Source organism: Notolepis coatsorum (genome assembly GCF_963971535.1).
Source record: "Notolepis coatsorum genome assembly, chromosome: 2".
NCBI classification, from domain to species: Eukaryota; Metazoa; Chordata; class Actinopteri; order Aulopiformes; family Paralepididae; genus Notolepis; species Notolepis coatsorum.
Window position 1 is genome coordinate 180,682,166 of NC_140166.1, and position 6,126 is coordinate 180,688,291.

The following is a 6,126-nucleotide window of genomic DNA, read 5'->3' on the forward strand; positions in this document are numbered from 1 at the left end:
ACCCACAGCCGTAAAATAATGTGAATCCCTACCCACCTTCAAAACCGCTCTCAAAGAGCACGGGAGGCTGCAATTCGAAACTGGCCCCCGTAAATGTCTGAACCCCCCCCACCCAACCAACCCCCTCCTAATGTACAGTTTCCTCCCCCTTGAATGTTATAGTTTCTGTTAGGATCTCTGTTAAACAGTACTATATATTTGTATATCTTGTATGTCATAAATGTAACAGTACTGTTTGATTGATTGATTGAAAACTTTATTAACAGATTGCAGAATGGGTACAGTACAGCTCAATACATACAATTGTTAAGGGATGAATGAATGAATGAAAACTTTATTTAACAGATTGCAGAATGGGTACAATACAGTACGGCTCAATACATACAATTGTTAAGGGGATGCAGACCAGAGAAAGACGTTCGTCTTGTTTACATCAGGGTCCCCCATTTTCAATTCATCATAACATATATGACACACACGACATACAGATAGACAGTACTGCTACATCTATACATTTATGACATACCAGATTTGTAAATACAGTACTGTTTGTGATACAAAAAGAGTCCAGATGACGTAGAAACTGTACATTGGATGAGGTTGGTGGGGGGGGGGGGGGGGGGGGGGGCATTTTGTCACAGGAAAGATTAGCCTCTAGGATGGAACCCAGGTAGGTAATTTCATCTTTCCTTGTGACAATATTGTCACCCACTGTAACTGAGAAGCCGTCGGTCTTGATGAGTTTGTTATTTGAACCAAAGAGAATGGACTCTGTTTTGCCCAGGTGTAATAATAGTTTGTTATCAGCGAGCCATATGCAGATTTTGCCTAGTTCCGAGCTGAGGGTTTTTTCAACCTGTAACTTGTTCTTGTTGTCAGAGACCAGCAGGGCTGAGTCGTCCGCAAACAGGAACAAGTTGCAGTCACAAGCTGACGACATGTCATTTGCATAAATTAGGAACAGTATGTATGTCGTAAATGTCATGATATATATATGTATATCTGTATGTTTTATGTCATAAATCTCACTGAATTGAAAATGGGGGACCCTGATGTAAACAAGACGAAAGTCTTTCTCTTGTCTGCATCCCCTTAACAATTGTGTGTATTGATCCGTACTGTATTTTGTACCCATTCTGCAATCTGTTAATATGATTTATATTACTGGTAGTTCAAAGAAGACATTATCGTCCTCTAAAAAGCCAATCTGCACTTTAACATATAGGCCTGGGTTGTTTTTATTTCTGTTAGCGCCGCGGATATAAGAAAGAGGCCTTTAAAGCTGGGTCAATGTTGATGGTTTTGTTGAACATTTGTATTTCACAGGAGAGAAACTGTATTCAAAGATCAAAGAAAAATATAAAATAGTCTTTGAATCTAAATGTACTTTCTTTGTGTTGATTCTACATTAATTCCATGATTTTACTCAAGTAAATAACTGTTACAAGCTTCGGTCTTAAGTAGAAAAATGCGATTTTTAATCTAGATTAATTACAGAAAATTACAGTGAAATGAATTAGTTAATTTTTTTAATCTATTGACAGCACTAGATATATACAATATGTAATGCATACAAAGCTAGTCAATAGAGCTAACTCCAAACAAGCTAGCTCCGTCATTCTCTGTGTTGTGCCATTAACTATTGTTACTTCAGTGAGTCACTCCCAATCTAGGCTGGTAAAGCTATGCCTCCTAAAGTGTGAAAACGGTACAGGTACAGGAAGTACCGGCTACAGGCTTTCCGGTTTTGACAAAACAATTATAGAAACGTGTGAAGTGCACAATATTTCCTCGTTTAAGCCACTGCAACGGCTTTGCCTGAAGAATTTACTACATGACCGGGACTTTCTAGCTTGTTTGCCGACAGGATTCGGGAAAAGTTTGGTCCGTTTGGAGGCAGCTTCCAGGGGAAGTACATACACCGGAAATTCACACTTTCGGCCGTAGTGCTTTACCAGTCTTTATCTCACGGAGGAGATAAAACTGGGAACGAGGTTACTCCCAATCCCAACTCTCTCCCTCTGCAACCAACGCCTAAACCACACCCCTCCTCCCACACACATTCTGATAGATTTTTAGATGGGAATGTGTTATTTGGAACTTTCTTACTCTACCATAATTCAAACTGTATGTCTGTTTTACTCTTAATGTTTACAACCATTACCAACTGTTTAAACTCATATTTATCTGCTTGCTGTTTGTATAATGAGCTTAGTAAATCGCCTGAGAATGAAGATATGTTGCCATTCCTATTTATTTAATTCCAATTTGTTCATGTTTGGATAATCTTTGGATTGATGCCTTGACACCCCCCCCCCCCCCTCATCAGATGGTTCTGTCACTTCTATGTGGTCTCCGTTGGGTGGAATGGTGTTCTCGTGGCCCTCTCTCTTAACGTGCTACTCCAGAACCACCCATTCCCATTATGGTTGACTGACATCTTGGGGTTTTTGAACGGTGTGCCAAGGGCATACAATCAAGGTAGGCTCATACTTCACATTGCCTGAGTTCATAGCATCCAAGTTAAAGCACCGTTTGATGGCAATAGATGTGCTCCTGTCTGTGTATTCCACAAAATGTGGTCCCATTTAGCTCGGAGTGCTCGGTGCTGTGAGCATGGCACTGACACTGCTATGGTTAAGGGTTTGATTCCCACTGAGGCCACCCATACTGCAGTATGCAGTCTTTCAGTTGTATTCAAGTGTCTTGTGTTCTATAGAAAAGCACTATAGAAATGCAATCATTCTTTCAGTTATTGATACATATTAGCACTTCTCATGTCGGGCTGTTCATGAGTTTCTGTTTGAACTATCGTTTTTGTGTGTGTGTTTTTATTTTAGTTCCACAGGTGTGTACTTTGTTGGTGCAGCTGTTGCTGTGTATCCATTCCCTCAGGAGGCTGTTGGAGTGCCTGCTCGTCAGTGTGTTCTCTGAAGGAGCCATTCATTTGGTTCAGTATCTATTCGGCTTGGGTTATTACATCATACTGGGATTGACGGTCCTCTGTCCAGATCATCTGGATGTTGGAGACGGTGAGACTGACATTAGTCATAGTTATACCTAACTGAAGCATCTGATTAATATCTGTCGCTGATGTATATCTGCTTCTTACAGAGACTCCTGGTGCTCTCCTCTCCCAGCTGGATTGGTTTCATGTGGCTGGAACTGTGCTCTTTACCTGGGCCTCACTGCTCCAGCACCGCTCTTTAGTCCTGCTGGCCAGGCTTCGCAAAGGAGATTCAGGTCAGCTCATGCAGTTGTCTGTTAGCTCAAACTACTGTAACACCGATAGTTACTGACCATGTCATTCGGTCTCATTCTCCAAGGACTTACGACAAAAAGGGCTTTCTCTTAGGGCCATTTGAGACCTTTTCGGGCCGATTTTGGGATTCACCAAACGTCCCAATAAAACATATATAATTAATATTATATTATAATATATTGTCTATATTCATGTCTTGCCCGAAAAGGTCTCAAATGGCCCTAAGAGAAAGCCCTTTTTGTCGTAAGTCCGTTGGAGAATGAGACCCATTCTCTTGTCACTTACCTTCATCACAGCATTCACAGGGGTTATATTTATTGATAATCCGCTTAATCTGTTTATTTATACCAGGGTAGACTTGGACTCAGTATGGAGTATTGCACATTGTACAGAGTAGACCTAGTTAGTTATATAAAACATGGGGTTTGACCTGGGGGGGGGGGGGTGTACATACATGCACGCGTTGTTGTTGTTGTTGTTGTTGTTGTTGTTGTTGTTGTTGTTGTTGTTGTTGTTGTTGTTATTATTATCGATAGAGTATACATGTCTCACCTGTCCCTCACCTTTATTTTTCTTCTTTTTTTCTCTCTTATATGCAGTATTTATATTGTCATTTCTATTACCCAGCCTGTAACTCTCCTGTGCTGCTATGACCCCTGAATTTCCCCAACAGGATTGATAAAGCAACATTATTATCTTGTGTTTTCTCTTACAGGAGCAGTGGAGACGCTGGCTCACAGAGTGCCAGATGGAGGCTGGTTTGACTTGGTTTCCTGCCCTCATTATTTTGCTGAACTGCTTATTTATGTGTCTCTGAGCTTGGTGTCCGGAGGCCAGTCTCTCACCTTGTGGTGTGTTGTCCTCTATGTACTCTTCAACCAGGCGCTGGCAGCGCAGCTCTGCCACGAATATTACATCAGCAAATTTGACTCCTACCCAAGGCATCGCAAGGCGTTTATCCCTTTTGTATTGTGACTTATTCTTGACATTATTTTGTGTATCCTGTTGTGCATTTCTTATTGGAAAAACAATTATTCTACATTTATTCTCATTTTCAAATGAGCATGTTAAAGGTGCTTTTCTTTTTTTATCCGCTTTTTCTCCTTATTTTTCTATTTTTCTTCCATCCCAATTTAGCTGTTTTCCAATTCTCCCCTCCCCTGTCTTGAACGTTGCTTGCATTTGCCCCCCACAGGTCGGTCGTAGGGTGTCTCCTGCGTTGGTGACGAGCGCAATGTCCGCTGCGCCACCCAGCCGCCCTTTAAAGGTGCTTTTCATAGTCATTACCAGAAAAGGGAATAGTCAACCGAACTCTATGTTTATTAACTCTTTAATTGCCAGACCCGAGATATCTCGGGTTAACTCTACATGCGTTGGCTGCCAGACCCGATATATCTCAGGTTTTGGTCATTTTTTCTTTTATTCGATATTTTTATTCATTATTCATCCACTGACATCGGTGTTGCCATAGGAAAGGATTTTGAGATTGCCAAAGTGCAATACCGGCCGCATCCTACCAGATGGCAGTGTCGCCCACCCTTTGAAACCTTATATCTAACTCTGTGTTACACTCAAATGTCTCCGGGCGCTATATTTAGACGGAGCCGAGTAAGTCGCTTCATCCGACCACTTCGAAACACATCTGGCACACTCAATCCATAAATTGTGCCAAATTATGTCCGGGACCAGATGGACACCAATACTGGAAATCGCGATCAGACAATTGGAATATTCTTTTTGGAATACCACGACCACAGGTAAGGACTATCTGACATCAATTTCAGCTTGACAATGTTTTGATACCGATCCAGCTGATCAGTGTTTTTAGTGTTCAATACGAATGCTGTTACTGGCAATCAAAGCATCAGAAACGACCCCCTTTCATGCATTCATGATGAAACATAATACCTATTATATACATTTGATTTGGAAATAGTAGCGTGTCCAGGCAAGAAACGCCAACGCTTATAGTAGAATTCACGTTGCGCCCTATAAATCGCTTCCCAGGAATTATCCCGGATCACTCTGAAATTATACTTATATTCACCACAGGATAACGCGCAAACATATGCATGAACAAATTATCTCTTTTTTGCATCTTGGACGGAAGAAAGTCACTGTCAAATGACCATAGTATTGTCCCCATAGCTATAATATAGAATATAGATATAGCTCTCCAAACATAGTGACATACATATAACATAGTTAGCTACAAGGCCAAGACTAATAGCTGGCGCTGAATGAGTTAAAGGATCCCCATTAGAGACACATGAAAGAGCCTCTAGTCTTCCTGGGGTCCTGATCATGTATCAAGAAGGACGATGCAAAACTATATTATTTAGGATACTGAATCCTTGGGTTGTGTTAATTACAGTTCAATGAAATTATGTAGATGAAAGAATAGCAATCCCTATTACAATCCTTATCTTTTTTCCCTCATCTACATAATTTCATTGAGCTGTAATTAACGCGGATTCAGTGTCCTCTGATGACATCGCTGGTGCCCATATTCAAACTCATTAACTCTCAATAACTTAATTAAGCAATAATACAAGAGAACCAGTGGAATATCAAGAATATTGCCACGGCTGTGATGCACCCGCAGCCACGAGAGCGAAGCTCGAGTGGCGTGGGCATCACAGAGTGGCGATATTCCACTGGTTCGAGTGTATTATTGCTTTTATACAGCAAGTTGCACCGTCTGGAAAAATATAGGATCAATACAGACTATTCTGGGCGGGTGTGGCCATGGTAAATGTAAAGGTGGAAGTAGAAGCTTTTTTCAGCGAGCACTCTAGGTGCATGGACAACCTTATCCCATAAGGTTGGAGCGGAACGCTCAGACAGATGAAACATAACTGCCT